Below are 9421 nucleotides of genomic sequence, written 5' to 3' on the forward strand. Positions count from 1 at the left end.
AACTCAATCTAAGTTTTTAGATTTTGAAATGAAGTATAATTTCCTCTCCCTTAATTATAGCAAAACAACTTTTCAAACCTACAACTTTACGATTTGAAACCTTTTGTTTTTCTATAATTAACATTGCTAACTTACAACACTTACCATAATAATTATGCTCCCATTAGCATAATAATTATTATCTTACTAGCATAACACTTATGCTCCCACTAGCTTTGACATGTATTCAGAAATTAGTTGGACTTCTAGAAATCAATACTTATTGACTTCCTTTCTAAAGTTCAGATTTCTGATACGAGATGCTTCGATAAGACTTTATATAGGCTTCTCAAACTCATACACCTTTCCTTAGATAGCTCACATGTGTGTCTAAACAATTTTAGAACTTACATCAATAAGTCCCAAATGTTTAGACGTTTGCCATTTCTCACAATTCAAACTATGAAGAGGGATACCATAATCATAATCAAATTTGAGAATGCAAATGTCACAATTGCTAACTATTTAAAATCTACTTAGTGAAAGAGTTTCCTCACAATCATTTTCATGAGTTGGATAGAAACCTTATGACACTTAGATTTTATGGTGTATGTGTTCCTATCCATGTGAACTTGTCATAACCATAATCACAAGACTGGGTTAGTGACAAATCCAAACTCATATGGAATGAACTTGTTTAATCTTCATTTCTTGCCATTTGGCAGCACAAAGGTCTGCCATTGCTTCCAGGTTGTTATGAAAACAATTGAGAACTCATAGAATTCACATGCATAGTCAACATTAACTAGATTGGCCACAGAAAAAAGAATATGCCAACACGATAGGTTACAAACCTCAAGTCGTGTGCTAGTGTTTAACAATAGGTTTACTCTTGATTAGTTCTTGAAACTTTCAAGAACTTTAAGACTCCCACTGACCTCTTGACATATAAGACTCTCTTGTCAAGAACCATTACTTGACAAACAAATATTCAAAAGTTAGTGCGGATTCTAATCAAGACTAACACTTTACACAATTGGCCTTAGTTGATCTTTGTTTTATCCAACATCACAACTTACCAATTTCAAATGTGCAAGAGTAGAAAACAATTTACTCTACATTTGATAGGTGTTACAAATCTTTCTTAAGATTATGTCACTCGAGGCTCGATCTTGGAGTGTTACTCTAAGACTCGATTTTGGAACGAAGTATGATTCACCTTTTTTATTTAACCATTTCAACAATTCACGATTCCTCTTCTTAGCCATACAAGTACAATAAGATATCCTTAGAGGATCAATTGTGATATGGTTTTCCATAATCATTAAGATGATCATAAACCACAATACTAAAGTACTCTCCCATCTTTTTAGATTGGATAAATATTTATCTTTGCGGTGGACCTCGACCAGTACACAACCAAGTGTACCCAATATCTCCTAGTCCTTCACTTGACTCAAATATTCATGTGAACAAGGAATTGGTCTTAATTTCCCAAAGGCAAAGGTTCTCATTCGTCACACACTACAAGCTGCATGATTCCAAGTTTCTATCCAATTGAAACTTGGTTGATGAGAATCTTTCCTTATTTGCAATTTCTTGACACTGCCACAAACGAAAGAATCAAATTCATATTGCTAACATAGAAACATACAAACATCAATTTTCATAAATGCCATTGCAAGGAGATATCATAAAATAAAAATAAAATTATATTTATTTATAAAATTTTCCTTACAATGCAATTATAAATGAAAACTATGTTATTACAAAGTAATTTATCATAACTCTTAAGCAACTCAAAAATTCGATCATCGAACCATGCGATTGAAATCCATCTTTACAACCAGATTCAACACACTCTTCCTTTAAGCTTCCTACTTTTGCATGATCCTACAAAATATAAAAATGCAATCTTGTCACATCATGTATTAAGAATCAACAATTTGGAACTTAATAGAGTCAGATAGTAGACTTGCCTGAAGCAGAGTCAAACTTTTTGATTCTACCTTCTCTCAGATCTTCCAGGTAGTCTGTAACACTCAGTCCATGGTACGTATTTAATTCAAGTATTTTTCATGTTTTTCCCTAGGACTCGGCGAGTTGGAGGCCCAAATCGTCGAGTAGACTCGACGTTGGACCCGGAGGTTTAGTGACCTACTCGTCGAGTCGGGGTAGACTCGACTTTGGACCCGTAGGTTTAGTGACCTACTCGACGAGTCGGGGGACCGACTCGACGAGTAGGAGTTGTCTGGAGGAAACCCTAATGTTAGTGTTTGCACCCTATTTAAACGTCTTATTCTGCCTCAACCCAGCCCCCATCGTCCTTCCCAACCTAGAGAAACCCTAAGCCCCTTTTGAGTGTTCTTGAGCTTTTTGGTGACTTTTATGTGCATTTGAAGTTGGAAGTGAAGAAGAATGCTTTGGAGTTCAAGTGGAAGCTAGTAGATCCAGAGGTTTTGCTCCATTCTCAGTTCATTCAAGTTAAAAAGCTTGAACCTTGACCATCTATCTCCTAGATCTTATTTTGGGGCTATTTGCAACCTTTTCTATTATTAGATATGTTCTATGTGCCAGTATGATATGTTCTATGTGCTAGTGGTAGTAGGAAGGGGAATAGTCCTTGATTCCGTAGTTAGGACCATAGGGTAGGTCGGACACCCCGGATATGTCTGACAGTATGATTATGATATATAATATTATGTGATAGTAGTAGGGGTGAAATAGTCCCCATGGCTGGATGAGATAGATCGGAGGGTAGGCAGGCACCTCAGAATGGCCTGACACGGGTAGTTCAGCACCCCAGAATGGCTTGACATGGGTAGGTCAGCACCCCAGAATGGCTTGACACGGGTAGGTCGGGCATCCTAGAACTGTCCGGTAGTAAGTATGGTTGTATCGTATGCGGTATGATGGGGGAACTCACTAAGCTTCGTGCTTACCGTTTTTAGTTTTGTTTTCAGGTACCTCTTTAGCTAAGGGGAAGGAGTTGGTACGGTAGCAGCACATCGCACACATATGATTTCCGCTTTGAGAACCCTGGGATTGTACTCTGACATTTTACTACTTAATGTATCGTTTTCGAGACTCGTGATTTGTGACTTGATGTTTTCAAACGATAGCAACGATGTTTTCCGTAAACTATTTATATAAGTAATGTAATTAAACAAAAAAAATGGGTCTCGATTTTGGGATGTTACATAGTTAGGGCAACATCGCTTCCAATGTCCCTTCAACTGTCATTAGAAACAAATGGCTTCTTTTGCATTGGCACGTGAGACAATCTCAGACTTAGCCTTTCTCTTTACCATTTGGTCAACCGAGTTGACTATGGCCGATCCCTTTCCATTGGGAAGAGAAATCTTTTCTAGACTTCCAATGTTACCATTTTCAATGTCTATGGAAGTTTGAGAAGTAGATCTTCCAATCAAATTTTCTTTTCCAGTGCGCCAATATGAATTACATGTTTCCAAATCAATTACAATATGTTTGACAAAATGTGAAATGTTTGACGCCTTAACGTCCCATCCTCAAAAGCACTTGATTACCTGTTTAGTGATTCCCTGAGAATACAAGTGGTTTCAAAAAGTGTCAACACAAATGTTGGTGAGTTCATAAGTTTTTGTATGCAAATATGAAGTCCTTTTCTTTTAAAAGTAGTGTCCGTCCTAGAAAATCCAATATTTTCATTAATGTGTAAATGTAGTCTTAAAACCCAAAGACCGGAATGTACAAATAATTTGTCATATTTATAGTAAAACAATGCAAGTTTAAATTGACATAAAATCATTAGATTTCGGTGAAATCCCCGTAAATTCTATGTTTGCTAATACTTAATGTGAGTTATTATAACCATGATATGACCTAGGTGGCCTGAAACGACGTTCTTCAGGCGTCGGAAATGTTATGACATTTGTCACCTCAGACATGCTGGTCTAGCTGTTGCAAGCAAATCAGGTGTGGGTTTTTCAATCCCAATATAGATCTATATACAACTATCATGCTCTCCCTCCAGGAGACTCTGGTTACAATACAGGACTTGTTGGTAAAGTGAAGCGAATGTCTCATAAAAGTCATTAACGAATTCACGCGTAATGTAATGAAAATCTTTTTTTGTATAACTATACCCTTTTTGTATGAGTGTGTTATGTGATTTATCATAAACTATACCTATTATAGTTTATCAAAACAAGGGTAGTAGTGGTAATGTACGTAAACTATACTTAACATAGTTTATTCAAATGTTTGTATGAAATGGATGCACTTTGATTATAACAAATTGTTATTTCTATGCTTTATCTAGCAAACTCCATTTGTTAACTGATGTATGTCTATATACTAATACAAAAATGTCATACATTGCAATAACATATAATCACACAAAGATATACACCTTGCTCAACATGTTACAAGGTGAATTGAAATTGATAGCATTTTTCTGTTCGTAACATTTCCTATCACTGTTTTTAGAAAATTTATAGAAAAATCATCAAAGGTCCAAATCAGAATCCGTAAACTCTGAGAGTCTGGAAAATGAATCTAGTTTCGCTATAATTTTTCTCATGATTTTTAGTGACCTCTAACTTGTGCGAACAAGTCCATACTCACAGACTGGTCCGGATTGATGTTTGAAATGATAGGCAGTTTTGTAAAAATCACCATAAATTGTAGGAAAATCGTATGGAGATGTGCAAGTATCCATTTTAAATCTAAGGACTTGAACTAATTGAAGCTTGTACAGTTTTGAAAACTAAAATGTTTAGGTTGTCCAAAACAGTCCGTGATTGAAGTCCAACTTTTCTGATGAAAGCTGTTGGGAAAGTTTAGTTGATTTCTTGATGATTTAAACGGTATCCCCCCCCCACCCCCCTTAAAACTTAAGAAAACATGAAAATATAGGGGTATGAACTCACCTTATGTGATTTCAGTAGATGAATGTTGGATAAGGGAAGTGTTCAACTCAAGAACACTTAAATATGCCTTGAAGATTTTCGAGAATCTGACATCAAAGTGATGGAGTTTGTGTAAGCAATCAATGATTGGAGTAGAATGAAGTGTAATAATCACAAGGAGGATGAATTTTACTTACCAAGAGTATAATAAAGCTTGATGATCAGTCTTGGAATCTCGAAATAGAGAGAAAAAGTTTGAGAGAAAAGTTGTGTTTGATTTTTGGTGAAAGGAGAGCAAGTGAGTGAAAATGAGGAGAGAGGTTGATTTGTTCCAGCTCTTAGAACGTGGGAGGGCTGATGATTGATGGAAAGGTACAAGGAATTGACTAGGGATGGTGGGGAGGAGTGTGGGTTAGTCATGGAGTGGGTATGGTGGTTGTTTGTGTCATCATACAAAGAAAAGTCAACACTCAACCTTTGTACTTCACCCACTAGATTTTATTATTAAATAAAGATTTCCATAAAAATATGTTTAAATTATGATTATTTAGGGCCTTATATGTAAAAATATGATTTTTCGAGAAAATCCTGCGTTAAAATCACGAGAAACGGGCTCAAAACGCTAATGATATTAAAAACCGGGTGAAAACTGTCAAAATCCGAAGTCCTGGGCCGAAGGTTCGGTTCCTGATGCTTAGAACCGAAGGTAAATGGGAGCTGAGAGGAGGGGAAGAGGAATCGAGAGCGCGAGGAGAAGAACAGAAGGCGAGGCCCGGTCTTGGCTGCGCAGGCTCGCTCCTCGAACAGAAGCTCAAGTCCTCGGACCGAAAGTAAGAAGGGTAGAGCCGAAAGTCAGGTCTCGGTTTGGAATGATCAGGGGACCGAAATAGACAGAGGGCTCGGTCCATTTCGGTTGAGAGCGCCTCGGCTCTCAGGAGGTTCGGCTCTAAGAGGGGTTTCGGCTCCTTAAGGTTGTTTTTCGCGTAGACTTCCGTTTTCGAGCAGTTTTCGACTAAATTAAGGGTCGGGATGCCCCGAGTGGTTTTAAGGAGTTGGGAGAGATTTTGGAGACATTTCACATACTTTGAGAGATTTCACATACGGAGAGAGATTTGGGAGAGATTCCACATTCTTGGAGAGATTTGGGAGAGATTTTACTTACTTGGAGAGATTTGGGAGAGATTTCACATACTTGGAGAGATTTGGGAGAGATTTGACATACTTAGAGAGATTTCACATACGGAGAGTGAATATAGAGAGATAGAGTGAATACGATTGAGAGAGGTTTCGTTTGTGACATTTTTGAGAGTCCGGCTTCGCAATGCAAGGTCCGTAAACCCCATTAAGCCATGTTTTAGGATCTTACACACTCCATATGAGTATGCAACATTGTTTTATCGGTTAGGTTCATTGTTTAGCACTAATGCTAAGGAAAATTAAACACACGAATTTTCCAAATGATGTTTTCTCATTAAAATAGCGAGTTATACGGTAATTACATAACGTAAACCCTAATATACAAGGTTTAATTGAGTCGACCGGTTTGACTCGTTGACTTTGTTTGACTTTGAATTGACCCGAAATTGACTATTGTCACATGAATAGACAAGGTTTTCAGCTTTATACCTCTAATAAGCTGGAAATATGCTCAAAACTCTGGATCTTCTTGTTTCCCCTTGATCTTACAAGCCTCATTCTCTTCGTCAAGCTTCAATCACACAAAGTAACACCACAAGGCTCAAGAACACACCAAAAATGGATAGGGTTTCAAGTTAGGGTCTGCTCTGGAAGATGGGGGCTGAGTTGAGGGGTTATAATGTGTTTAAATAGGGTGCAAACCCTCAATTTAGGGTTTCACTCAAACAGCGCCTACTCGCCAAGTCGGCCTCTCGACTCGTCGAGTAAACTACTTAAACTTCCTGCGGATCACGACTCTACTCAACGATTTGGGCCTCCAACTCTTCGATTCCCAGAGAAAAACATAATAAATACATGAATTAAAGGCATACCAGGAACTAGGTGTTACACATATTTATTATAATAATCAATAAAAGTCACATAGAAGCAGTTAGCATCCCTTGTGGCAGTTCTGAAGGATCCACACACATCGGTGTGTATGAGATCCAACAAACCTTCACCCCTTTCACAAGTGCCAGTGAAGGGTGACTTGGTCATCTTTCCAAGAAAACAAGATTCGCAAGTGTCATCCGACTTTAAGTCGAATGACTCCAAGACTCCAGCCTTTTGGAGTTGGCCTATGCATTTCTTATTGACATGTCAAAGAGGACAATGCCACAAGGATGCTTTATCCAAACTATTGGAACAATCAATGTGCAACACATTATTTCCTAAGTTGTCTACAACCATCACAATTTCATATACACCGTTACAAGGCAAAGCTTTAAAATAAAATACACCATTATAAAACCATTAATAGAACCAGTTTCATTATCAAATGAAAATCTAAAACCTTGTTTGTACAAACCATGAAAGGAAATAATATTTCTCGCCCTATCAGACGAGTAGCAAAAAAATTTCAAATCTATTTCTAACCCACTACTAAGCAATAAAGAATAAACTCCAATCCTGTTACAGACGACATTTTCCTTTTCCCCATGATCAAGTTCATCTTCTCGTGCTCCACATTCCTACTTCTTTTTAGTCCCTGCAAATTAGAACAAATGTGTAAACCACAACCTGTATCAAGGACCCAATAACAAGAATGTGATGAGTTATTAGATAGAATAGTATAAATACATGCATGGGTGGGCTTAACCTTCCCATCCTTTACATCCTGTAAGTATTTGGGGCAGCTTCGCTTCCAGTGCCCTTTATCATGAAAATAGAAATACTCTGCTTCTTTCGGATTGGTAGAGGTATTAGCAGTACCAACTTTGGTCCCACTAAAAGAGGATCCATCATGAGACTTTCCCATGCGCCTCTTAGAAGGATCCTTCCTCTTCTTCCCTTTCCCATGTCCAATTTCCAAGACAAGGGTAGTAGTAGTAGGAGTAGGAGTAGTAACAATAGATTTACCTTTGAGACTACTTTCTGCAGTCCTCAAAAGGCCTTAAAGCTTGCTAAGAATGACATCCTCCTTATTCATATGATAGGTCATACAGAACTGATCATAACAGGGAGGTAAAGAGTGTAGAATGATATTTACGACCAACTCTTCATCAATGTTCACATTCAACTTCAGCAAGCGGTCCACAAACCTTTGCATTTTTTGCAAGTGGGTTGTGATGGACTCTCCATCTTTCGTATTTGTTGTTATCATGGAGGCAATAATTTCATATCTTTCCTGACGAGCACTTTGATGGTATCTTTCCATCAAGTCTTGGTGCATCTCGAAAGGGTAGTAGTCCTCATAGGACTTTTGGAGTTCAGCCGACATAGTGGCCAACATGATACAAGACACTTTTGTGGTGTCCTTCTCATGAGTCCTATATTCAGCGATCTCCTCAGGAGTAGCAGTGGACTCATCAATTTCCTTAATCTCTATGTCTAGGACATATTCCTTGTCCTCATAGCGAGTGACCATTCTAATGTTCCGAATCCAGTCATTGAAGTTCGAACCATCAAAGATGACTCTCCCACACAACTTCATGAGAGAGAAAGAGCCAGAAGGGTTTGAGACAGAAGCGTTGTTGGAAGACATCTGAAAAGAAAGAAAGAAAAAGTTTATATTACATAATAATCCTTAACATAATACCTAAATGAAATATTAAGGCTAGGACCCAACACAATATTTTACAATTCGGAAAAGGGATGTCGTAACCCAAATATTGCAAAATATTTGAAGGTAAGTAAATGACGATTTACCAATTTCCACAACGAAAAACGAAATTGAATATTAAGTTTTAATTGGATTGAAATTCGTAGATTCTTTTGAGATTAATTGAACTTTTCAATGGCATGTTTAAATGAAACAACCCAAAATTTTACTAGAAATTTTAAACTTTTCAAAACCAATCCGAGTAAATAAAATTATTCAAACATCAACATAGTTCACAAATTGTTTTCAAAATGATTTTATATTAGAGTTCCCAAAAATCCCCAATCATAAAATGTGAGGATGTGTACATCACGCCTTCTCCTTTCCATGGTCACCTGAAGTACCTGAAATAAAATCGATAGATGTAACCTCGAAGGCTTAATGAGTTACCCCCAAAAAACCAACATATACCACGCAGCAAAATAATAACAAACAACATGTATAATGAGCCTTCAGCATGACTGCACCGCCTCCTTAGGGACTACAGCCTATCTAGACCGCTCCCGAGCCTTCGGCATGACTGGACCACCTCGCAGGGCCTACAGCCTATCCGGACCGCTCGTCGGGCCTTCGACCTGACTGGACCGCATCCTCAGGGCCTACAACCTATCCGGACCGCCCCAGGTATGTTGGCCTACAACACGAAGCAGGACCATCTCAACCCAACCCCCAAACAATAATCATGTGCACATGGATAACATACAAACAATAGCATGCATATAATAGTCAAACCGATCTAACAGATCACAAGCATAGCAATGATCCTACAACC

This window comes from Lactuca serriola, chromosome 9 (genome assembly GCF_051521515.1).
Source record: "Lactuca serriola cultivar US96UC23 chromosome 9, Lser_US96UC23_V15, whole genome shotgun sequence".
NCBI classification, from domain to species: Eukaryota; Viridiplantae; Streptophyta; class Magnoliopsida; order Asterales; family Asteraceae; genus Lactuca; species Lactuca serriola.